Source organism: Anoplophora glabripennis, unplaced genomic scaffold (genome assembly GCF_000390285.2).
Source record: "Anoplophora glabripennis isolate ALB-LARVAE unplaced genomic scaffold, Agla_2.0 scaffold13, whole genome shotgun sequence".
NCBI lineage: Eukaryota > Metazoa > Arthropoda > Insecta > Coleoptera > Cerambycidae > Anoplophora > Anoplophora glabripennis.
This window is the reverse complement of record NW_019416478.1, coordinates 2,464,006-2,491,549: the sequence shown is the minus strand read 5'-3', so window position 1 is coordinate 2,491,549 and position 27,544 is coordinate 2,464,006.

Here is a 27,544-nt window from a genome sequence, read left to right as displayed (position 1 = left end):
GAGGCAAACGAAAATCTGGCGGCGTCGTTTTATATGTAAATAGATAAGTTGGCTGGCTACATTATGAAAATTTGTTTTATATTTTTTCATATTTTTAATATTTATAAACCAAGTAGGAACAATTTTGTTAATTATTAGGTAAATATATCACTTTCTTTTTTTTCTGTTACTTAATTTTATTGAAAATCCTGCTCATCAACATCAGTTTTTCTATAAAATTGTAAATGCAACTAAAAGTCTCCAGATGCATTTAGTCGTTTGACCTTAAAAATTTTAAAAATTTTTTTTGCGGCGCTTTTTTCTCCTTTCTTGCCCACCTAGTAAAAAAGCCGCGGGCCTCACCTATTCATGATGTGGCGAGTCGCCACTGATGGGAGCTAATAATAAAATACATATTTCGAATACCTAAAGGTTGCTTCCCGATTATTTTAATATGTAAAATAATGGCATTCGTACAATCCTGGATCCAGAAGCAAGTCCCATTGTAAATGAAACCCGCTCTATGCCGTCGGTACACAAAGAAAAGCAGAAAAAACACCGAAGGACGCTTCCAAACGAAAATGGGAATATTTCAGATCTGGGATTTATATTATCGTTTAATTTCCTCTTTGTGGATTTACTGCTACACCGAATGTAGGGCGTAATATGAAAATATTCCCCGGGATTTCGTACTTAATATGATCCGTTGTCGATAGCAATTTAAAATGTAGCCGGGCGCAATCTATCATGGTCTCCCGAAAAACCTTTGACGTGGTTAGATTATGCGCGATATGAATTGTAGGTTAAGTATTATTACCTGTCACTAGACATCAGAACATGCAAGATTCTGTATAAAAAAAAGTATATACATTTGTTTATGTTCGAAACAAATTAAGTTGAAATAGATTATTTTTAGTTTTTTTATCTTTCCGAATCTTAATCTTTTATTGGGGAGAACAACGAAAGGTGCGACATCTACTACGTTCACTTAAAATCGCCCCAAAAGTACAGTTATTATTAAACTTGATTTGGTTCAAAATAACTTTATATACTAAATCATTGGTTTCTATTAATTAGCTTCCTTTATTTTCAGGTATGTACCAGTTCCTCTTAAAATACAAAAAAATACTAAAAGCCCAATCTAGGTGAGTATTACACCTAACTATTTATTTTATTGGAAAGTATACAATGTGTCCCAAAATTATGGAACAAAATTCATATTTTTTTTCCAGTTGAAATTTAAAAAATCGCTGAAACAGGTCAATTAGTAAATAGAAATTGTCCCTTTTCTGCAATATTTTCTATTTTCTTGACCCATGTCTGACAGACCTATATAATATTACCCACATTTTTTTTAATAGGACTCTTTATATTTTATAATTTAAATAGATAGAGCCCTTCTAAAGAAACATTTGGTGTTATGGTTCGAACTTCTTCAATCCTTCGATAGTGTCTGGTATGTTCACATACGCTTTGCTTTTTAGATAACCCCACAAAAAAAATCTAGTGGGGTTAAGTCAGGGGAGCACTACGCTCCCAATAGCCACTACGGCTATTCAAGTGGCCCTCTTCTGCCTATGAATTATGGAAATGAATTTTACTAGCAAACGGCTCATGCTGTTAAAATCTAACAAGAGTACCTTTTTTATACAAAATATGATAAATTTTTATATTTTCGATTTAGGAAGTAGAAAAAATTGCGTAAAAAAGATTGTAAAATTTACCCCATGATTCCGTATTTTCTTAGGCCCCTGCAGCAAATTTTTATTTGTATATTACACCGTTATGAAGCATATAAATAGTAATACAATCCCAAAATTTCGTGATTTAATATTAAACCGTTTTGAAGTTATGAAATAAAAACTGTTTCCTGAGTTACCTTTTCAAGGGGCTGTATCTCCTTTAGGAGCCGCCACTGACAAAAACTCTACTAAGGTTTTCTTCATATTCCGACATGTTTTACATACTTTCCAATTTTGAGTATTTATTTCGTTAACACCTTGTATATTGTGATTTACAAAACAAAATTTAAACAAAGAATTAAAGCGAAGGGTCATCAAAAAAATAAGAAAAAAGTTCTAAGGAACGGAAAAAATTTGTCTCTGAGACGAAGAAAGTGTTCAAACTGCCTTCCTTGTATCTGCATATCAGTGCTAGCCTTGAAAATCTTAAAAATGAATATGTGCTCTTTCAGACATCGCAGGTTGAGATAATTATACGTAGCTTTCTTCTATTCGCTTCTATCTGCATACATCGAACTTCTAAGACAATTCAAATAAAGAAATATATCGTATTCATGTCTGGTAATCTAGGTGGCTCTTGAACGGGTACACCAAGTCCAACCCATCTTTCATTTAGATACTCCCCAATCGGTAATGAGTGATGAGGAAGATGACCATCGTGCATTAACCACAAACCACATAGCGATAGCGACACGCCCTGTACAGTAAACCGCACTTTTTCATTTTTGATGGAAAATCCGGCGAGCCGGTTGCGTTTTGCAGGTAAAATATTACGGTTGCATCTGTTTATTCCGCGTCAGAATGAAAACTCATTTACCAACAGCGAATCCATAAATCAGTAGCGAGGCAAAATGCATATGTCAGACACTAAATCGATTATAATTATATCCGCAGATAGACATAAATCCGAACATTTCAAGCCGGGTATGTGATGTATGCGAACAACGGAGAGCAACTGCAACAAAAATCAATTTAAAAATTTTTAAATTTGCGTAAATATTTAATATCACCAGGTCATTTATGAATTCGTTTGCCATTTTAGGTCTTTCGTATTTTATTATATGTGAGAAAAAAGTCAATACGTAAATCCTAGCTACACAAATTAGAAGCTTAAAAAATAAACTTTTTGTTCGTTCTGGACCAAAAAAATATTTTTCATCCATCTGCAGGTTAAGGAGGTATATCGGGTTTACTAAAATGCACAGATGTACTTGAAATTGTATTTTTTGAAATTTTTTTTTAATCTAGATTTTGAGATATTGTTGTTGAAAGTTGTTCATTTTAACGTAGGGTTATATGGCGAAGATGGACGGTGCGGCTCTTTTTTGCCCATAACTGAGAAAAAAAATGTAGAAATTGTGAAACAAAACTTTTACATAGATAGTACACACTATTATCTTATTTTTGATGTAAAACTAATGTAAGTTTTGAACATAGTACAGCTGTATTAATTAGAAACAAAAACCAATAATTGCATGTCTGTCTGACTTGAGAATTAATGTGGCAACGTCGCAATCAGCTGACAGCAAGGAGAGAATACATTTGAATGACTTGATAAAAACGAAATTGATTTCAAACATATACATTTTTCCTAAATCCCATGTACATTGTTATCAACAATAAATTATCCACAACAGATGATTTTTTGTAATGTTTTTAAAAAACTAGATTAATTAAAAAAGACTAGGAAGCTGTGATATATTTATTGGAATAAAAAATACAGTTGATAAATCCTTTTAATATATTTAATGGTTTATAAAAACATCGTAATCATTACCCAGCAATATTTAGGGTTACATAAAGTTTTCTTTACTTGATTAATATAATTAGTAATACTTGAGATAAAAGCATTTGTACGGAATAACAAAGGAACATAAATATTTCTCAGCAAACTTTATATCTAAAAAATTAGTTATAGTTGCAAAACTTTTGTAACATTACTAAAATAGAGATTAAAAACACGAACAGTGAGTAATAATGTAATTTCTATCACAGAACCTTCAAAATTGCATCCAACATTTTCTTTGACTTGGACGAGAGATGGGCGCGAGTGTCATTTCATTTCTTTAGAACTAAATTAACATAATTCTCGTTGTTTTACCAGTTCACATGATTTACGGATTTTAAATAAAGGATACAAATCTTCGCGAGGATAATACGATATATTTGCTATATATAATAATTATATTGTACATAGTTTACACACAATACATTTTTGAACGCGTACGCATCTTTACCCGAATTTGACGCGCAATATCTCCGATGTCCGAGGTCTGTAGGTCCGATCGACTCGATTTTTAGCGCTGTTGCCACATCTATATAGTGTTTATGCGTTCATTAAATATAATTTAAAACTACTTAAATATGATATTATTACGTTGTTAATTAATCAATATGTATGCTATGTGCATATGAGTAGATTTCATTGCTATATAGATAATGTTTATCGCAAATAATTTCAGCAGAATTTAATTTTTTCAAATTGGCAGCGGGCTTTAGTCCCATAAGAGAAGCATATGACCCCTTCTGCGCTCCTCACTTCCCTCGGATCCCGATATACCTCCTTAAGAAATCCCATATCTCAAATCATAATTTCTTCTCTGTTCGATCATCAGTTTAAAATCGCCCCACTTTCCTCTTCTCCCCTTGGCCCCAGTAACTGTGACCGCACTGCAGTTTCCAGCATTATAATGTATTAAGCACGGGACCCTCGTCAGTTATATCTCCTTGGTGTCTGTTTTAAGCACTTGGGGTCGACGACGACGGTCGTATGAGACGACACGGAACTGGATTTGCGGATTCTGCAAACCACCCAACCCCCAAAGATACGCGCAATCGGGACCGAGAGAAGTTATATTAAAATGCCCGTTTAAATATTTTCTTTGCGAGTGGAATCTAGACGGGGCGTCTCGTGGCACGTATTCAAGCAGACTGATATGTTTTGGTTAGTTTAAAACCACAGGGTGTCCCCGGATGGAGTACCGCATTCTTGTAAATTTTTTTATTGTTAATTTTTCGAGAAAAAGTTATTCTTGATCAAATGTTCTGCTTATCTTGCTTAAATACAAGGTCAGAAAAGAAGAATAATCACATTTTGAAAATAAAAAGGCCCGATTTTTAACTATCTTTGAAAATGAACGTAGAAAATAGATACAGACATCAAAATTTAGAGAAAACTGCGTAGAATCAGAATATGTTATAGTCATGCTGCAAAAAACATGCATAAACGCATAATTTTCAATTAAAAATTTCACAAAAGTTTAATATGACGTCTCCATGGTAACAAACTCTTTTATCATCAGTTTATAAAAACTAAAACAGATCTTTCATAATTTGCCAAACAGTAAACATCGTTGAGTTGTGCCTAATATAAACAAATGAAAATTAAGTAAATAAATGGTGAAATTAGTTACCAGGTTAGAAACGTCAAACAGTATTAACAAGGTAGTACGCCATCTGTCAAGAGGTACAGTTTTCCATCAGTTCAAATTTTCACAACGAACCAAATACCTACTGGAAATTTATATAATGGAAACGAATGTTAATTAACCGAAAGTGTAAAATATAAATTTGTCAAAAATAAATTAGTGAAGTGCAGTGGACAAATACAACAGCAGGTTAAGCTCAAACCCTTTCTACCTATGGAAGATTAGACGTACGACAATCCTGATGACGAAGCGCACCGCAAGCCAGTACCAGCCATATAAAGAATTACGTTATCGGGAAGACATGTCTGAAATCAGCATTACTCAAAGGTGTAACGTGAGTCTACTTTAAATTGGCCAATTAAACACCAAACGAATTCGTAATGTGAGTCAAACTTATAACTCTAAATTAAACTTTCCATAAATATCAAAATCGACTATAATTTTCACTCTAGAACAAAATATAGTAGCTAGTAGATATAACGTAGAAGTATAAGAAATATAAAGCTTGTTAAATTGTCCAAATATTTTGAATTTGTAATATAATCTATTTGTAAAATGCTAAGTTGAATTTTTCATTTTCTCAAAAAGGTTATATTTAAAATAAAACAACATAAGCTGAGGAAACCACACCCTAATGTGGAGTTAGATCTAAAATCGAATAATAGTACAAGATTGTTGGTGCCCAGGGCAAAATATATTCAAAAATATAAATAAAATATTCTAAATAATAATTAAAAATAAAAAAATTATAAAAACATAAACTTCTTATAAAACTAAACGTAACAATATGTTGACTTTGATATTGATAAGGAAATATCCATGGTAATTAGTACAAGGGGCTCAATGGGGCCTAAGTGCTGTAGCTTTTAAGCTACCCTCCCTAAATTCCAGAATTAGTGGAGTCAAGATAGCTTAAAATTACGCATTATTTCGAAATAATTACGGGAAGCATGGATTTTCCTAAAACCTTTTGAAATTACTTGGAGATAAGTATTAGAAAAAAGTTATAAACTTATTTTTGTACGCTAATTGTTTTTTAATTGTTTAAACAATAATAAATAGTTTTTTAAGAACATTTAAAATAATTCAATGAATTTTAAATCGAATTCTTTCAAATTGACAATATAGGAGTTTTCGATGTTGCTGAACAAGAATATGAAGTCGGAAAATGAAAATTCTGAATGGCTGATCCAATATGGCCGACTATTTTAAACAATTTATTTAACTATTATCGATTTTAAATCAATCTCGCTTATATTTGTAATATAGAGGTTCGAAAAATTATAAATGACTGAAGAGGTATTATTGAAGATGTTTTATTAAAAAAAAAAGAATTTATTACAAAATAATTAATTTTTAAATCTCATCGAGTTATTGCTCTCCTTCAAAAATAACTGGGCAATTAAGGCTTTAAGCCAATAAAATTGAAAAAACTGATTTTAAATACAAAATTACAAAATCAAAATTAACGTCCCCTATTATTTATTTATTCATTAATTATTTTAAAAATGGATCAATATTCATATATAAATATTAAACTCATACATTTACAGGTTTAGCATAAAAGAAAACGAATATAAATACTTTAAATGCAAACTGAAGATTATTTGTAAAATTAAGTAATAATATTACATTAAAGGAATTATAAGTACTACGAGTGTATAACTTGACCTCTAAATGACCTTCAATGTCATGGTCAAGGTCACCGTTAGATTGCTCACTCAAAACCCTGCAACTTTTGTCCTAATCATTTTTTTGTTTGAGCAGTATTTTCTGAGATAGAGGAGGGTTTCAAACTTTTTGAATACCCTGTATATTAACTCATATCTGTGTTTACATCAATCAGAGAACTTATATTCACGATTTCAGATACAGAATATACGTTTTAAAAAATGAATATTAAATCAATTAATCAAAAAACGTTATTTTTTTGCTGTTACAACAATTTTTCACTTATTACTATAAATAAAAAAATATTTTTCGATGGGTTTACGTTTTCTAAGGTCTTAACTTAATTTGTTTTGTACATTGTTAAACTTTATTTAACAATAAATTTAACGGATTTTTCATGAAATATTTTTATTTTTTGTTTTTTCAACTATTATTTCAATTTTTTAAGAAAAATAAAATGCAGCATCTTAAAATAGAGATTTTAAGCTTTAAAACGTGCTCTCATAAAGTTTCAATATCACATTTACGACTATAGTTTTTGATCTATAAAATATGGCCTAAAAAGTCAAATTTGTGATTTTTTTAAATTATTGAATATGTTGGGCTCAATATTTTTCAAATTAAATTTTTACGCTCACTGTTTCAATCGTCAGTTGAAGAGTAATCTGTGATAGTTACAGATATTCATTTTAAAAATTAAAAGAATGATAGATATTTTATTATTATACAAAATTATAGAATGATGTAATTTTGTATATGTACTATATACAGGGTGTCCCAAAAGTGACGCCCGTCCTTCTAGGATTTGAATAAGGAGACAAAAAGTTGAAAATCAAGAGTGGAAGATTTTCCGATTGTTTTTCTTTCTTGAGTTATTGAAAAAATTATTCAAAAAAACTAAAAAAATTAAAATCAATTTTTTTATCTCAAAGACAAATAATTTGTAACTAATAGTAGGCAAATACAGTTTCCGATTGTCGGTTGTACCTGGGTGTAAGGAATTATTTTAACCTGAAAAGAACAGAGAAATTTTAATAATAAAACAGTTTTATAAAATGGAGAGGAAAAAACATAAACTAAAACCATAATGTGCTTAAATAATAGAAATTGTTTTTACAAAAGGTGTTCAAATAAGTTACTTTCTACTTCAAGACAAAGATTATCACGATTCAACATAGAAGTATGAACTCTTTGTAACATCTCTTGGTTTATTAACGCGACAGCAGCGTGTATACGGGCTTATACATTTTCTGGATTTACAACAGGTTCGCTGTAAGTAAACCTTTTCTTTTAAATAACCACAAAAGAAGGGAATTCAGATCTGGTGATCTACGAGACCATGGTCTCCCTCTTCCGATCCATCTGTCTGAGAAGTTTTGATTCAGATAATTTCATACTCCATAAACCATAATGTGATGGACCTCCATGGAAACCAATAATTTAGTCTGCTTAACAGAACGTCATCCAATAATGGCAGCTGCAGCAAATACAGCTTTGAACTACATAATTATTTAATAACCCAGGCCAATTGTTTATTTTTAGTTTTTTAAATATTTTTTTTGAATTACTCAACAAAGAAAACAATCGGAAAATTTTCCACGCTTGATTTTCGATTTGTTTTTGTCCCCTTAATCAAAACCCAGAAGGACGGGCGTCACTTTTCGGACAGGGTGTCCGAAAAGCGCCAGAGCTCTCCTAATTGACGGATTCGAATTTTTCAAAAAAAAGTTTGAAAGCTTGAGAGCCCTTCTATATGTGATTAAATTTTCAAGTATCTAAGGGCCTTGGTTTTTGCTGTGCAAAATTTTGAAAATTTGCAATTTTTTTTTCAAAATCTGGATTGCAAAATTATTATGCAAAATCTATCTAACCGATTTTGATGAAATTTGGTGTGATAATTCTACATAACATGAAGTTTTTTTGATCCAAGTATAAAGGTCCTATACCCAATTTAAATACCCCAAAAAAATTCCCTAAAAAGTATTGTTTTTTAACCCCATTTTTGCGATTTTTTCGATTTTTACCATAATAATCATGATTCATTCGATTTGTAACTAGTCATGTTTTGTAAAAAATTTAATTACAAACATTTTTTTCCTCTTCCATTTTCGCCTAAAATCAACTCTTGAAAAGATACATAATTAAATAGGAAGAAAAATATGACATTTTTCGAATTTTTTTAACATATTGTGCCGCCAAAAGTTAAGCCCACGTTTTTTTTATGCGCAGAGAAAAATTTTCATTTCTAGTGATATTTGAAAGCCAAAAAGCCAAAAACCTTCTCCGTGGATATACGATTCACCCAAATAAGGCTTTTTGAAACAGATACCGTTTGGACTATAAGCAAAGGTTGCCCATACCTGTTATACGGTATGTAAAATAGTTAAAAATTGGGTCGTCTTTTTATTCGCAAAATGTGATTATTCATCTTTTTTTACCAAACCTCGTATTTAAGCGTTTATTGAGCTCTCGAACAACTTTGTTAAATCCAGTTTTTAAGGAAAACATAAATTAAAGGCACTTTACTTAGAGACAATTTCACATTTTCCATTCCATCCAATCTCTTTGAAACATCCTTCTGTGGCAAAACTATCATCCCCTTCTGTTTGTACACGTCTAGTATTTGGAAAGCAAGGGATATGCCGGATTATATTTCGGGCCGCTAATTATCAGTATTTAGCGCCATCAATACCGTAGTCGTACATCATGTGCTAGATGGTGTTGACACCTATTGAATATCGCACATTCACGCGACCCCAGGCAGTGCTGTTGCCAGTCCCGCCGCGTAACACGATCCCATTTTATTGAACAGGGATAATGGGCGAATTTCACGAGCGCATGGTACTGCACGGGCCAGAGGTCGTGAATAGATCCTGAAAGAAGTATGTGTGCTAGTTGAATACTATTAGAACACATGGAAAATTTCGATTTTGAGTACTGTTGTTTCAATGACGTTCCAAAAAAATATATACAGGGTGTGACTGAGTTGTTTGTAGAAAAGTTTGGCACAGTTTTTAAGACCAAAATAGGATTTAACTAATAGTCCAGATGGTATTTGTTTCAAAGAGTCCATATTTGGGTGAATCGTATATCCACGGAGATTTTTGGCTTTTTGGCTTTCAAATATCACTAGAAATGAAAATTTTTCTATGAGCATAAAAAAACGTGGGCTTACCTTTAGGCGGCACAATATGATAAAAAAATTCGAAAAGTGTCATATTTTTCTTATTATTTAATTATGTATCTTTTCAAGAGTTGATTTTAGGCGAAAATGAAAGAAGAAAAAAATGTTTGTAATTAAATTTTACAAAATATGACTGGTTACAAATCGAATGAATCATGTTTATTATTATAAAAACCGAAAAAATCGCTAAAATTTGTGTTAAAAAACATTACTTTTTAGGGAATTTTTTTGGGGTCTTTAAATTGGGTATAGGACCTTCATCCTCAAGAAAAGTTCATGTTATGTAGAATCATCACAACAAATATCATCAAAATCGGTTAGATAGATTTTGTATAATAATTTTGCAATACAGATTTTGAAAAAAAAAAAATGTAAATTTTTTAAAAATTTTGCACAGCAAAAACCAAGGCCCTTAGATACCTGAAAATTTAATTACATATAGAAGGGCTCTCAAGCTTTCAAACGCTTTTTGAAAAATTCGAATCCGTCAATTAGGAGAGCTCTGGCGCTTGTTTAAATATTGATCGAATTTTTTGTATTTTTGTAATAAGTATAATGAGTTAATTTCTCATTTGCTTATATTTTAAACAGTAAATAATATTTGAATTATACTTTAATTACAAAAGAAATGATGATTAAATTAAATTGATTAATTACTAATTTTCGACATATTTTGAAAATAATTGTTGTTTAAACAATTTTAGAATATTTAAATAAATTTGTTTTTGATCTTTGATAAACAGTATATAAGTTTATACCTTTGATACAATAAAAACAATAAAGTTGATAGGTAATTAAAGGAAGTTTAAAGATAAATAATTATCGGACTGTTGAAAGACCAATAATTATTAACGATAGGCATTTGAAAATACGCGAATTATTTTTTTTAAATCGCGAGACATCGATTTAAAAAAAAAATCATCAAAATCGGACCTCTAGAAGCTGAGATATTAAAAATTTTTAAGCGCATCACAGTCTGAATTCACCGATTCAATTTCGAGCAGGCCGAAGCGGCCGCGCTCTCTGCTTCTCCCACCACCACCACTCGTACGATTTTCTTGAATTTCTCGCTTGCATAAATAACTTTAAAGCGTTTTAAAGTAGGTTGCCAATGAAGAAAAGTATTGCAAACTTAGGCCTGGTAAGTACTCGGAATACCAAAGGTATTTTTCGAAAAATTAGCCCGGATGTCCCAGTACATTTAGTGTAAATGACAGTTAACTTTGATCGGCTATAACTACGTAAATAATTGACCAATCGATCTGTTTCTTTTTTAAAGAAGCGTCTTTCCAATAACTTTTAAAACCCGCTTTAGAAATTTTTTTTGATTGAATATTCACAAAATTATTCTAATTGTTTATAAGTACAAAAATTCGACCAATGTTTAAACCAGCGCCAGAGCTCTCCTAATTGACGGATTCGAATTTTTCAAAAAGCGCTTGAAAGCTTGAGAGCCCTTCTATATGTGATTACATTTTCAAGTATCTGAGGGCCTTGGTTTTTGCTGGGCAAAATTTTGAAAATTTGCAAATTTTTTTTCAAAATCTGGATTGCAAAATCTATCGAACCGATTTTGATGAAATTTGGTGTGATGATATAAGGTACTATGGGCCAAGTTGTGAGAGTTTTCAAGTTATTATTAATTTTCGAAAAAAATTGAGATGTAATTGATTTTTGAAAATAGAATAACTTTGACATTTAGCTTTATTTATTAATGAAATTTGGCATGGATTCAACCAGTTTATGTCAAATTTGAAATAATTCATACAGAGTGTTTAAAAACACGGGACCAATATTGTGACGTTGAAGTTGAATTTACCCAAAAATTTAAAATGGTGGTTACATTAATGGATGCAAAATTACTTTAAAATGATACTAGTCCAGTGCTTTTAAATTATCCATGCCAAATTTCATTAATAAATAAAGCTAAATGTCGGAGTTATTCTGTTTTCAAAAATCATTTGCATCCCTCAATTTTTTTCGAAAATTGATAATAACTTGAAAACTGTCACATTTTGGCCTATAGTACCTTATATGAAATTAGTCTAGATTTTACCGTAGAATTAAAATATGCAAAAATATACAGAGTGTTCCATTTGAAATAAGACTTCCGAGGTGAAAGTTGGCACTATTTTCATTGAATAGATCTTTTTGATAAACTCCTGTATACAAATTTTCAGATTTCAAATTTAACTACTTTTTGAGATAATTCTACTGGGCCCTCTTCGTAATAAAACCTGTATATTTTTCAAAACTTATTCCAATCATGCAAATTTTACAACTAAAACTGATCGAAAGTTGCAAATGAGGATCCCAATGTTACAATGGATCAGTTTATACAATTGAAGTCAAGGAAATTTCTTAAAATCGTATCTTGTTCCGAAGCTTCAATTATAGTGCAAGAATTATTTTTCTATGGATTAATGTCTTGCCGATGGAACAACTGAATCAGAAGCTTCAATCGCTTTCGAAGATATTTTTTTTGAAACTTTAATTTTATTCTCAGAACAGTCTTCAATTTACGTTTCTGCCACTGGAGTAGACTTTCAACCCCCACGCCTTTTTATGGAGGTAACGTCTACCCTAGAATAATTTAAATTGTCGTAGAGAGCGTTTGAAGCAGCGGGCCAATTCAGTCATTCCGATTTAACTATTTCTAAAATGCAGCGATTTGTCTTGAAGTGGTTCTTATTATATTAATACCAACCACTTGATTGGCATTCTCATTACGATATTTCATGAAAAATCTATAGTTTTTAATAAACTTAGAACGCATAGCAGATCTGAAGCTTCGCATCGATCAATTTATTCCATATGTATCTAGCGGCACCCTAATGCCTGCCTTATCGGCTTGGCGCACTGATAAACAATCCAGGGACGTTAGCTATGCATTTCATTGTCGTTTGGGGGTGTATGAGTGAGTTTAACGCTTGCTTGGTCGAGTGTATGGCTCGTGTTTTATAGCAGTCAGTAGCATTGTGTATTGTGACAAATTTTTAGTGTCTATTTTGTTAGTGATAAAAACTTTTATTCGTGTTTTTACACAAAAAAATCTACGACGCTGTTATATATAGCAATCGACAAATCATGACAGTCGTAGTGAACAATATTAATAAAATAGGAAAATAGGTATTTACCTCTCTTTCCTTTGTATATTTGACTGTGGAGTGGACTATGCACATTTAAATCCTAAACGGCGTTAGAGTGGGGAATACATTTTATGAAATTTTAATTGCTGTACAAACGCTCTCCTCAGTTTACATACCACCTGTTGCCTCTCGTTAAATAGTGAGTGTCAGATATACCCATTGCCCTGTTTCACTGCAATTACCTATTATTGCCAACATAAAATATACACGACGTCTATAAATATACAGACGTGTTCGTGGGCTATTATTTAGAGAACAGAATAAAACTTTCAAAACCTTCAGTTTAATTTATTGTCAGGGAAAAATACAGAGTGTAAGGGTAAGGTAACGCATTGTAACCTGATCTAAACATTTGGTGTATTATTAGAGCTCAAAATTGAACATTTTCTGAGAAATTTCCTACATAGTTTTTCGTTTCAAACATTTGCTGTTTTAGTTCTAACTTACGTCACTAATTTGAGTTATTGTTCAAGAATTGTTTTCACTGTATCTCCGGTATCAGTTTGGCATATTGGAATCGGAGTGCCCTGTATACTTACGGAAATGCAAAAATATCAATCCGCAGTGAGTTTCTCCTGCACCGAACGATCCTATAAAATAAAATCAGAAAGAAATCGTCCCGAATGGCAAAACTTGGCTGACGGAATATAATGTAGGCCCTTTTTTATAGCGGCGGCCCGAGTTAATAAAAATCAAATGTAGATGCGAGACGTCGGACTGCAAATCAAATAACAGCCTGATATCGAATTAAGTTCGACCCCGCAGGATGATATTTATTATGCCCTTTTCCGGACATAAAATATTCAGATTTTATCAACTCCGAAGTAGAAAGGTCTTGCTCTTCTGCATTATTAATAAGCAAGGTAAAATGACGCACATTTAATTATATTTATCCACAATCACATTATAATCGGACTTTTATCCGACATATCAACCGTATAAAGTGATATTTTATCCACTAGTGGAATAAAGTAACTTTATTTCACTAGTACAATAATGAAAAAATAATAAATAAAACCTATAATAAATCAAATTTAATTTATTTACTTATTAACATTAACATTTACATTTGTAGTAAAAGACATTTCGTTTTTTGTTTTACCACATTTAACTTTCTTTCCGTTAATAACTATAAATTGTAGCATTGTTGTCATCATTTTCGGAACGCATAAAATCTGCCGAAGTTTTGGAGAATTTGCACAAGTTACGGATGTCTCTTCTTCTAAGTAACGGCTATGTTTTCCTTGGATTTTCCTTGCAATATCAAGTTTGAAGAATCCTCAATATAACTTTCTGCTATAGAGGAGCTCTTTCATCCACCATGCCGTTTGATAGTTGTAAGATCAGCACCTTTATTGGCCAATAATAATAACAATTGTTGAAATGGATTTGCGATATTCAGGAATGAAGCAACTATTGAGGGTACCTTCGCCAATGTGTTGATTCCAACAGGCTGAGAAGTATATTTTTGATTGATGCATCTTAAAAAGAAATGTCTTGTTTTAGGCGAATTGGGCGTCTTGTTTTAGGCGAATATATTTTCTGCATATTTCAACAGGATTCACGCAAAACCCTTCTTCTATAATTGTAAATTTTCTTGAAATGCTCGTCTTGGTGTCAGGTATTGCCAACGTCCTGTATGTCACTAATTTTCAAATTTATGAGGTATTTCGAGGCACTTAAATATGATCGGTTTTTGACAAGTATAAGTTTTTAAATTCCGCATATGCGGAACTTTGTTTAAATACATGAACTGTATAGATATTCAGAAAAAGAAAGTTACGTTATACTTGAAAAAATTAAAGAATTGTTAGAAAATGATAAATCTTCAAGTTATTCAAGCTTGGCAATTTTGGTAAGAAAAAATTGGCGAAAGTAGATCATGTATAGATTATGGAAAATAAAATTAAATGGCGCGCTAATTCAATAAATAAAACTACTTTCGTAATATGGTTACTACGAATTTTTACGAATGCCGTTTGGTGTAAATAACGTTCCAGCAAGTTTTCTGAGGTTAATAGCTTCAATCTTCAAACGTGTATCAAGATAACTTAACTTGTACCTCGATAATATTTTACTTTCATATGAAACTATTGTAACATCTACTGCTAACAAAACTTGAATGTCACAGTTTTGCAGATATTATTATTACTTATATTATCGGTACGGATAGCTTCCTGTAATATAGAACATTGAAGGGTAATCTCATTTTCTGTTCTTCCAAATGTTGTAATGGTCATTACTTAGTTTATATCTTTGACATATAAATTCAAGATTGATAATTGCCCTAAAGATATGGACTGTTAGTCGAAAACCAATCGAAATATGGATCAAATCAAAGTAATAATTCACATCTATACTTAAGTGTGTTTCGAACAGCCAATCATGGCAATTAATTTTTTATTCAATAGAATGTAATCATACTTGGACGAAACGACTTTAGAAGCCTTTTATATTCAGTATGGGGCAGAATAAGCTCGAGAGCAATTTAAATGAAAGCGAATTGCTTAAATTTGTTAAAATCACGTATGTGAATAATTCCTTTTTTACGAAGTAATTTATTTAACATTTATATAACCTGCAAATTATAATGAAACTGTAAAATATTCATTCAAGTTTTTTAAATAATAAATACTTCGCTAACTTTGAATATTGAGATGACCGTGTAATAATCGAATAGTTTTTTCTCTTTTTTGTCTCACTTATTTTACTAAACAACAAATTTAACCCTATACTGTAAAAATCTTTCACTCAAATTTCACTAAATTTTACTTAATAATGTATCAATTTCTGTCCACACCCTATTGAGTGAAATTTTCAGTGAGTGACTTGAGTGACTTTTGACTCTATTCTGAGAATATAAAACCAATTTAGAGTAGACTTTTTCTATAATATGATTTAAATTCAACTATTATTGAGTCATTGTTTACTCAGACTTGGTTTTTAATTAACTAAATATTAAGTGCAAAAATAAATCACTCATAAATGATTTATCATGATAAAAGTATCACTCATAAATGATTTATCATGATAAAAGTACAGTGTTGAAATTAACTAGACGCTATACAGCGTGTTCTGTAAATGATGAACTTTCAAATTAGGAGAGATATTGTAAAATTAATGTCTCAAATCTACATTTTTTTGATAGTATATATTAACCCTTGAAGTTAAGAGATGAAAATCGGTGTTTTGTAATAACTTTTTTGTAATTTATTAAATTTGTATAATTTTTGGGTAAAAGCCATGCTATTTGAAATTATGTCTACTAATGTGTACAATTTACTTAATACATGCTTCCATATTATTAACGTTTGGAGTGGTTTTGCACCACTTTATATTTTCTTGAAATTTTAATTCAAATATCATTGTCATAAAGTACTAAACAGTCATGGTGGTTTCAACACATATCTGTTTAGAGACAATAATTTAGGTCTGGAATTGGTAAACTGATCGGACGAATAGATTACCATAACCTATATTGTACGTTACAAATACGTAATTATAGATAACAATTTAACTATACTTTTATTTAACCAAATATTCATCGAGACTTAATATATTGTCTTTAATTATTGTAATTAAATCACTGTATTTAAATACAATTTTCACTGGAATAACCAGATAAACCGATACTTGTCCAACTCCAAAGCACACCATACGCCATACTGCCATCCACCACCCCATGGTCACGAGATAACCTATTGGGACGATGGGAGCAGACAAAAACAATGCATCTGGATATGAAAAAGGGTGGGACCACTCAGTAATGAGGAGATTTACTCTGATTTAGGTACAAGTCCACCAAATACGAGTTTACGTGAAGAATTTATTTAAGGAGTACCTATATTTAAGTGAAAGTACTCAGTTTTAGTTTAAATATAATCACAAATAATCAAAATGACCAATATAGTACAAAATTTCAACATTTCTAAATATTATTTTTGCTAAAAAAAATACACATACTAGGACTGTTCTGTGTACTTCCAAGAGGGAAGAATTAATAAAAAATCAGTATGTTCTGTTTTTTCTATATGAAGATTACTATACATATGAAAATATGTTAATATAAAAAAACGTAACAAATAACTTTATATCATCCACAGCGTCCTAGTAACATAAAACCGCCTACGTCGCATATTCGGGAGTCCTCCCAGTAAATTGGTCTCGCAGAAGCAGATGACAAATATTTGCTTTCGATATAAACGCCCTCTTCTGTAAACATTTAGCGAGGTGTTACATTAGCCCGTTATTTGGTCAGACATAATTGCGTTGAAAAAACCTCGGCCTACCCCTTTTTAAACGGAAAACAGCCCTGATTGTTTGTTCATTAAGTTAGTTGTCCGATCTGTGCGTTTAAGCCGGACAGCTGTGTCGAAGTATTGCGGGCCAATTCGAAGTTAATCCTCGTTGTTTTCGCTTTGATTTCCACTGTTTCGGTCAGATAAATACGTTTTCCTGTTGGAGTGCGTAAAATATAAACAGTACGCGCGCTGTGCACGTAAAATCTAAAAGTACGAATTTCGCACAATAGTAAAAAAAAATAAATTGTTTGCATTTTAATATGTCGAGTGACGGAAACAGGAAATCGAAAAGTGTATTAATTTCACCACATTCCTGAATTTTTACTTGTGCTTTAAACCTAATGATTTACCTGATGTTGGATCATGAAAACAATAAAGCTCTTTTTTAATGTAAAAAGTTTTCTGTTATCATGCTTAGGCTGTAATTGCTAATCGCATTATTTGAAACATTTGGTACTCGGGGATAATTCGAATATCTCAGTTCTCGCTCCACAATTTATAAATTTTCCTGCAGGTTTTCCGAGCAGATTAATTTTCCGAATGAGGACTGAATTTGTGGTTTCATGAAGTTAGCACTGAGCCCGCAAATTTAAGAAATGTTATAATTTTCAATGAATCTTGATCTATTCAGGTTAACAACTTTCTTTTAATTTATTTTAAATTACCAAATATCGTTGGTATATATAAAACGTTTTAGCGTAAATAATTTTAAAATATGTCTATTAATGGATGTCTAGTAAGATGCGAAAAAATTTAATATTTTTATAATGATTACCTACTTGTTTTATCCCTAGCGCATTCGCCATTTTATACAATCTTGTATCTACTATACTTCATTTCAATTCTATTTATCCACAATCACCTTATAATCGGACTTTAATCCACACATATGAACCATCTAAAGTGATACTTTATCTACTAGTGGAATAAAGTAACTTTATTTCACTAGTGGAATAATGAAAAAGTAATAAATCTATAATAAATCAAATTTAATTCATTTATTTATTAACATTAACATTTACATTTATAGGAACAGACATTTCGTTTTTTGTTTTATCATATTTAACTTCCTTTCCGTTAATAACAACCCTTATAGCATTGTTGCCATCATTTTCGAAACGTATAACATCTGCCGAAGTTTGTGAAGAATTTGCACAAGTAACGAATATCTCTTCTTGCAAGGAACAGCTCTAGACTCATCAACATAACTTTCTGCTACGGAGGAGCTCTTTCATCCACCATGCCGTTTGATGGTTGTAAGATCAGCACCTTTATTGGTCAATAAAGTTATGCGCCTCATACAATCGCCAGTATATGCTTCTGGATTTGCGAAATTCAGAAATGAAGTAATTATAAAGGATACCAATGGGTTGATCCAACAAGCTGAGAAGTACAATTTTGATTGATATATCTGAAAAATAATCTGTCTTGTGTTAGGTGAATTGGGCGCAGAGAAATATATTCTTCATATTTCAACAACATTCACGCAAAATCCTTCTACAAATGTAAATTTTCTTGAATTGCCCGTCTTGGTGTCAGGTATTGAAACATGTAGGTAATTGTACGTCGCTAATTTTAAAAATTGTCAATTCGCATTATCGACAGGCATCAGAAATTGAAATTTAGACCATATACAGGGTGATTCACAACTTATCCAAAAAAAATTGGGAATAGATGCAGCATGAGAAATAGAATCAATATCGAAAAAAAAAAATTTTGTAAAATCCTTATAGTTGAAATATTGAAGTTATAGTAGATTCAACCACTACATAGCTGGACAACTGTAGTCTCTAGCGTCATTCGCCACGTGGCCTCAGCGACTCCGAATACTAATTCGGATTTTGTAATCGTCGTTGCGATATTTACCTGTTATCTGTGGTGTTTACAATAGGTTTTTAGTAGTTAGTGTCAAAAATGGGTAGTTAGTGTCAACAATGGTTTGCGTGTACTCGGAGTTGATGGATATCGTTTTAATTTATGGTGAAGCATTTGTGTTATGGTGAAACAAGACAACATTTGTGTTAGTTCGTAGAAACTGAGTACAACGGACCCAAATGTGTTTACACATTGGTGGATAAAATTTTGAACAATTGTTGTAACATCGGGTATGTCAAATGATTTTATTATTTAAAAACACAAATTAATTTTATTAATTAATAAAGGCAAAAGCAGTTGAATTTGCCGATATAAAATAGGTGCGATAAAATTCTATTTACATATTTCTTTCCTTGCGAAAGTTTTTGTCCGTTTTTATCACACCGCCATGCCGGTCGCATTGTGCGAGGTCAGGTTTTACAGTGGACCAGTTTCCAGTGCCGTGCAGAAGTGTATTTTTAAATCATTTTCGAACTGCCCTTTTTGATTTTTTCTTTACAAAATTGTATTTGTAAGGGTCCCCTGTACATCCAGAATTTTTTTTTGGATAAGTTCTGAATCACCCTGTATAGGCTCACTATAACTCTATTGTGTGCTAAAATTTCAGTTTCGTTATCCCAATTTTGAGTCAGTTTTTTCTTTTTTTAAAGAATGCGATATTTACGGAGTTAGCACCCCTTCTGTTTTGCTTAAAAATAAAAATTAAAAAATCTTTTGATACAAACGACCTTCACAGTACTAAAGACTTATCGTCAGTTTTTATCAATTAACAAAAAAATTACGACGAGTTAAATTGAGAGCTATCAATTTTGTAAGCAGAAAACCGTGATTTTCTCAACATTTTCATTAATAACTAAAAAATGGGATAATGAAACTAACTGAAATTTTAGCACACAGTAAAGGGGCTATATATGGTCCAAATTTCAATATTCGCTAGATTCAATTTTTACACAGTTTTCGGCAAATTGAACCAAAAACAATCACAAATGAACTCAATTAGCAATATGGCGACTAATGTTTGACAAAGTATCCATGACTACGTCGATATTACCTACTTTACTTTATTATCCAAATTTGGTTTGAATAATTTCAAAGCACAAATTAACAATTAAATGGGGGATATCGGTTGGAGAAAAAAATAGCATGTTTTATTCGGATGAAAAGTGGCTTTTTTGCTACTGCTACTGACCTTAATATCTACCTACTTCATATACTATGAGTACTAGTGCAAAAAATTTAGATTTTACGTAAGTAGAAATATTTTCTTCTGCGTTTTTAGGAAAAGCCGACTTTCTCCCGTTTCACCGGAAACGTCACGGTGATATAAACTTTACCTTCTGTCACGTAGCGTGACCGATGATTTATTATTGAAAACGACGCGACTTATAAAAAAAAACTCCTCCATTTCCCTGATACCGGCGTATTTAAAAGCTCCGAGCCCCTCACCCGCCCGCCTAATGTCGCAAGATAACCAGAATTTATGGCGATAAACTTAAATTTGCTAAATTTTCGACCTAATATATCTCCCCTGTCACGCGATATAGGTTTAAGTATTCAACTTTACTCTTAAGTTTTTATTTTCCCGGGATATTACTTACTTACGGGGAAGTGATGGATAGTGGAAATATGAAGTCTGGAAAGCTATCCAGGTTAAGATATTCCGGGACTGCTTCGGAGAAATCTTTTACATGATAAGGAAGTGGGCTAAAAACAGTCGGGGTGATTGATGTATCTCACTGTTTGTCTACCGTAACGGCGACCCTAGGGGATCCCAGAACCGAATGACCCTTTCCTGAATTACCAACCAATGGGCTATGATAAATTGAAATAGAAAAAAATTTGTTATAGTACTTTTTTGTGTATTCTACCACACCGCGAATTAAAAAATTAAAAAACAAATTGCTTTGGAAAATGAAAGTGGAACAGGTTATAAAATATAGGCCCAAAATTTCCGGCGAAGTTTCGTGTCGGAAAAAACTGACTTTTCTCTTGAGAACAAACAGAAAAATTAAACTTGTTAAATTCTGAATGTAGCTCATAATACCAACGTACGGCACCCTCTACCACACAAATTTTTAATTTTATCTACATTTGTTAAAGTCATAATGAATGCATACTTCTTGGCTGACTACACTGAAAGAAATGCGTTTTATTCTTTATTAGAATTCTATATACCATTATAAGACCATTGTATACTATATGTGACAGTTAAACAGGTGAATATTGGATATAAAACGCGTATTGCTAGCACAGTTGTATAGTGACTATAAACCTTATTCTTTATTAAATTATTGTATAACTAGTATACAACGTTTTTTATACCCTTTACGAAATAATAGCAATAACTGTTATTAAAGTGTTCCATATCGTTATTAGAACATCTAGTACTGGTTATAAGTTTTATAATAATAAATGTATTAAACTGTTGTATACTCTGTATGAGTTAAAAACATATGTCATTAAGTTTTCAGAAATTTTATTGGATAACTGTAATTACAAGCTAAGGTTCTAATGTAAACATACATAAAACATACTTTTAAGCATTAAAAATGATGACAAATCGCTCCCAAAACTGTCCAGTTTATTTTCTTAGCAACGATGCACCCGTATTTTCTTGTATTACATGAGAATTTGCACTATAACTCTTCCACCTTAAGAATGAAGCATCCCCAGAAAGGTTGAGCTTCTTTCCATATAATTTTATTTCCTCTGGTTGATTGACTTTATACCCATGCTTTTCTTTGTCACCGTTAACCTTCTGTTCCTCCATCTTATGTAAAACTTAACATCAGCGATTTCTAATAGGACCTACAAAATAATAATTTTTAAGATTTAGACAAGATTTACATTTGAAAAAACAAAACAATTACAAGCCATAAAACAGTTAGATACTTACATAATAATTTTCCATTTCACACAACGCGATATGATCATGTATCCCACAAAACATGTGCATATACTGTCCATTTTCATCAAACTAGACGTGTGTAAGTCGATGCACAGCGGACTGTCGGAAATTTTACGATTGTTGTATTTTCTCTTCTTGAGTAAAGATAATAAAGACGTTGTGGTTTTGTGTGTTTATTTTGACAATGATTGAACATGTATGGACAATAAAAGTGGACTGTATAAGATAGTTGAGTACCGTTCTGCTTCATGCATAGCATGCTACTGAAATCTTAGAAGGGATGAGCTCGTGCGGCGAACCCTAAATCAGCGGCTGGAATAGCCAGGTTTCTTATTGAGTCGGCGCACTTCGCTCTCGGGTCTGACATATGATTATTATTACAAGACTATGAATATAACTTAACAACGATCATAACCGATTATGCACCGAGAGGTGACGATCACTTAACCATTATAAGATGCGTTTTACACGTTAAAAACGGAAACATATTCAGTATAAGAACGAATAATTCTGTTAATACAATTGTTATATACAAATTCGGATACTGGTCTTTATACAACAAATCTTCCCTACTATACAATTGGAATATAAAGTCTATAACACCTAATAATGTATAAGTAATTCATTATAACCTTTATTTCATAGATGCATAAGGTGTATTAAGCACCTTCCAGTTAAACTGATTGAATAATGAGTATGGAGATGATTGCTTTTTTTTAGTAAAAGTTGTATATTGGTTATAAAAGTTTTAAAATGCGCTATACACATTATTCTAGATAAACAGTTTAATAAGCCCATTTCTTTCAGTGTATATTTCTGGGTTTGTTTTATTTTTATTTATAATAAAATTTTTATTAAAGATTGTTTGCCGACTAGGTCAGGTCTTTCTGGTACAAAAATCGATAAAACAGCCATAATGAGGTTTACAGCTTGAATTGTGGGAAATCGATAATGCATTTATTGGTTTTAGTGGACGTTCTCCACATTCCGTACTGTAAAATTTGACACAAAATGCGTTTAATATTTATAGCGTGTTTTCAGATATTTCAGCTACAATGTGTTAAAATAGATATGCTTATATTTATACCCCAGTCGAATTAGAGTAAAAAAATTAGTAGACATTTTATTACACTTTTTTACTTGAACGTTTCAAATTTGGGTAAAAAATCTCGTGCGTGACGAGGGCGGCGCTCACGCGCGTGCGCGGGCCCTGCGCTCCTTCTCCCGCGTGCAGGCCGTTCATTAACATTAACTTTTACTGCCGCTAACGCATATATTACATGAACTATCAATGTCAAACTTTTTGAAAGTAAAAGTTTAACCATTTTCTTTAATTGTATCTACAATCCCGGTCCGATATGTCCAATGGTTAATTAACGATTAACATTATAAAAAAAGTTATCTTGGGAACAAAGAGGCGTAGGTGATTTCTCTGTTTTTTTTTAAATTACCGTAAAAATATTTTGATATTATCATTCTACATACTCCCCCGTCATAAATTGCAATAAAATGTCTACTAAAATGTTTTTAGATTTTATGATCTAATTCGACTGGAGTATTAGCAGATAAAACAGGTCGCTACCGAATTTTAACTAATCTCTCATGTTTACGACGTTTCGGAATTATTTTACGTCTTCAGTGATAAATTATGAAAACTGTTTTTGTAAGAAAAGTGTATCAGTATCCACTTACAAGGTGTGTGCTAGTAATTAAAATTATTGAATTTTGGGCATAAGAAAATGTTATTTATTAAGTTGCGCAAAGAAACTACCAATTTTTTTAACCTCAACAAATATGACGACCAAACCCAAATAACTTTGTCTGATTTCTATACAAATTTAACTAGGTATGTATAACATATTAAAATCTGATCCCGACATATCTGTATTTCTGCTATAAACGTCAAATTAATTTACTGGAAATGTCAACATTTTATTCCCTTTTTGACCAATTTAATATTTATTTACACCATAAAGAAGGTAAGTATTATTTACCAGTCAAGGACGATTTTGCGCCCGAGCGGAGCGAGGGCTGGCAATAGAGTCCGAGACTGGTAAATTATATTTAACTGCTGCGTGGTATATAACATTTTATCTGCTCCCATCTGAAAATTTTGTAACTTCGGTTTGGCAACATTGTAAGCATGTGTGATGTACGGGTGAAAAGTTTAGACATAAAAATATATGATCTAATAGTTGAGCTCCATCGGTAGTAGTGTGTGCGTCTGTCAACAGTAAGTTTTCATCATTTTTGCACTATTTTTTACCCCACATAGTAAGGTTCACTGTGGCTTATCTAATCAGAACATTTTTATGATATTGATATTATGATATGAGAGTTTTGTATTACATACACCTAAGTCTTTTTTAGATTAGATTGGGAATTAAAACTGAAATTTCACGCTTTTTTATGCGCTATCAAGCAGGTAGATGTTATAACAAACCAGTCGGCAAGAATACCCTTCTATGATTTCTAATAAGATTGCACAGTTTGTGAAATTAGAACATCCTGAAACATATACACGCCATTTATTCCGAAGAACATCGGCAACGTTACTAGCTAATACAGGAGTTGATGTATTAGCAATCAAGACATATGGTGGGTGGAAGTCAGTCACAATTGCAGAAAGTTATGTTGCTGACAATTTAAGTAACAAAAATGAAAAAGCTAACAGGATTCTTTACAATGACACATTAGGTTTTTTTCGCGACTGAATATTTGTGAATATCTGACTTGTAGTTACTATTTCTATCTCTTTTGATATTAGTTGTCATATGGTAGTTTAAATCTCTTCATTCACTCATACTACACATACTGCAACATACGACTTCACTCGCGAAAAAAAGCCTTTTAATTCCACGTTCTAGTAGTAACCACTTCTGAATTTTCGGATAGTTTTCTTTTACTCTGTCGCTTACAAACATATTTACTATTTTTGAGTAAAAAAAGAGATACTTTGCAATTTAGAATAAAAAGTTACTATTCATCAATATGCAGTGATTAATTTCATATTTATCCCTACAAATCAGTAGACTGTACAGTATCATCAGTTCGCTGCGGGTATATTTTGAGTCTCTGATAAAATACGGAGCCATAAAATGTAAATAACCGGCTTAATGTTTATTGGTTTCCTGTAATTTCTTTTATTAGTGTTTCGCAATTTGTTAGGGGGGCTTTAAAACAGATTGCCGCAGAAACTTTATGGCTTAAGTTAAAGTTACAAACAATCCGTTGGCAATTTCCTTCCCCCCTTTTATTTATTTACAGCGCGTATAAATGACGGCCATCAGCCTTTTTTACGGACACTGTAAAGTTTAAAAAACGTTAAATCATACCGGTCGGACAGTTCGCAGAGACGTAGAAAAAAATGTAGCCGTGTAGTTCGTGCTCGATGCCATAGAAAGATAGTCGCATTCGGCTCAGTTTGTTGCGAGGACAATAAATTTAACGGAACGGGTATTTTTGCGCGCTCCTAGTAAAAGAGGCCCTTTGTGAAATAAAAAACAATGGTTATTGGGAGTTAGTTTTCGTTCATATAGCCTGTTGTGTTTATTTTCCATTATATTTGACGGTTTTATAACGATAGATGTTTTTTTTTCTTATAGATTCAACGAAGGTCCCCATACTCAAAAGAATGTAGCAATAAAAATAATGCTTTGTATAAAATGTGTAAAAAATATTAAACAATACAATATTTATTTATTTAAAATATCCAACAGACTAATAACCCAACAACAGTATAGACCAGGCGGGATCTGTTTTGGTGTGGTTTTATACAATAGTATCACTAATTCTAAAATAACGTAACAAAACATAATTTCACTATGCGCGCGCTTCAAAACGTGTGCTAAACAAATAGTGAAAAAATTGGAAAAATTTCCATTTTTTTTCTCTTTTTTTCAACACAGTTCAAAAACTATTCAAGAGGAAAAAAGATTCCTAATTAAATTTTACACATGATATATGTACCTATTTTAAAATAAAAAAATACAACATAATTATTGCAAATATAGCAAAACCAACAAAAAAAAAGTGAAAAAATTACAATATATTTGCGATTTTTTTTAAATTACTTATATTATAGCTAGGATCTTCATAAGTGTCCAAAAAATTCTTTTTGATATTATTAAACATCACACTAATTTTCGTTCAAATCGGTTCGATAAATTTCGAGTAATAATTTTGCAATCCAGATTTTTGAAAAAAAATTGAAATTTTTCCAAATTTAACTGAGCCTAAATTAAGACTTCCAGATAAACTACTTGAAAATTTTATCACATAAAAAAGGTCACTCAAACTTTAAGATGCGTCCAGAAAAATTGAAGTCCGTTAATTAGGAGAGCCGTGGTAATTGTTTAAAGATATGCGTAATTTTTGCGCTTATAAACAAACAGAATAACTATAAATTCATTATAATTATTTTTTTAATTATGCTTTTTAAGTACTCGGAGAGACGCTTCTTTAAAAAAAAAACGTGGTGATTCATTAATTGGTTCCAGAGTTATAGTCGATCAAAGTTGACCGGTATTTATGGGGTAACTACGAGATCTGGACGGCTGTTTTTTAAACAAATACCTTTGTCATTCCGAGTACTTTCCGGGAGTGAATTTGCAAAACTTGCGCCCTTGTGCAACCCATCTAAAATGTCGATTAAAACTATTGGACCGAGCATGAAATTCACGAAAAATGTATGGGAGGTAGTGGTGGGGGGTCGAGAGCTCAGTTATTCCGGCCGACTCGAAATTGAAATCGCTCTTTCAAAATAGCGGCGCGCTTAAAAATTTTGATTATTTCGGCTTCTAGTGGTCCGAATTTGATCGCATATCTCGCGAGCTGAATAGTCCAAATTTCGCATTTTCAAATTATTGTTAATTATCGACCTATTAACGTATTGATAATTACTACTTTTTAATTTGCTTTACTTTTCTCGTTTTTTCTTTATGCTATATATATCCTTTATAGATAGGAGAAAAAAGTAAATAACAAAAAAGTTGTATTTTTGATAGCTAAATCTGAGAAAAATTTCAAACTTACCAAAAAGCAGTGGCGTACCATATTTTTTTCTATTTTTATCAAGCTGGTATCTTGTTGTGACGCCACTGGAGAAAATAGGACAAATTAAATTAAGTGAGAAAATGAGTATTATTATTACAAACAAAGTTGCATAGTTTCAACAAAGTCTAAAAAGGGGTTTTCGTTTTACGAATAAAAAATCAATTCTCATTTTAAACTTGAACACTGTAAATCGAAAACGACGCATCTATACATATATGTTTACAAGAACTTTTTTTTTAAAGGACTTTTAGT